The following is a 909-nucleotide window of genomic DNA, read 5'->3' on the forward strand; positions in this document are numbered from 1 at the left end:
ATTATTTAACCATTTTTTATTTATTTATTCATTTTAGCTCATAACCGTCAGAAGGAGCTATGTATGAGACTAGATTTAATGGAATTTAATCTCAGTCACCGAAATATTCCTTGTAATATCCTTTTGGCACATTCACCATGTAACTGGTTATTAAATACGAAACTGAACTCTATCCTATCTTACGATAACTCCCAAATTCATTCCATTTTATTATATCATTTTCTTTTTAAATTTTAATTATTATTATTATCATTATTATTATCATTATCATCATCATTATTTTTACTGCTATTATTACAGACGTCACACAGAATACAATATCGTGAGGTTGCTGATTGAAGATATTGTGTCTACCGGGGGTTTGTACTGTTTGTCAAATCACAAGGACCTTAGACAGACAGTATTTTATACAATATGCGTGCAGTTTCAAATAATGCCGACTTTTGCAACACATCTAGATTGTAGGGTATCTCTAAGGTTTTCAGATTTTAAGGATGTTGAACGACACAAACATGTTTAAAAGGGTGAATTATCCAAACCCCAAAGACTTACTCTCAACATATGGCTATGATGCTCCCCCACTACTTCTGCTTGTGATCAGAGGTGCACATATAGTCAGCCACTAAGGGACATGCTCAACTGGTTAAAATCAAACAAGTGACAAGTAAATCTGTCGTATTGAGCAGAATATTTGCTGTAGCCCATCTTTTATATCAAGACAAAACAATGTACATGATAACACTTCCAATCAGTTAAGATCAAAAGCCATGACAGTCACTGTCTGGTACTGCATCAGGGCATATATTATTATTATCATTATTATTATTATTATTATTATTATTATTATTATTATTATTATTATTATTATTATTATTATTATTATTATTGTTCAGTAGTTTTATTTTTATA

This window comes from Octopus bimaculoides, chromosome 5 (genome assembly GCF_001194135.2).
Source record: "Octopus bimaculoides isolate UCB-OBI-ISO-001 chromosome 5, ASM119413v2, whole genome shotgun sequence".
Classification (NCBI taxonomy): domain Eukaryota; kingdom Metazoa; phylum Mollusca; class Cephalopoda; order Octopoda; family Octopodidae; genus Octopus; species Octopus bimaculoides.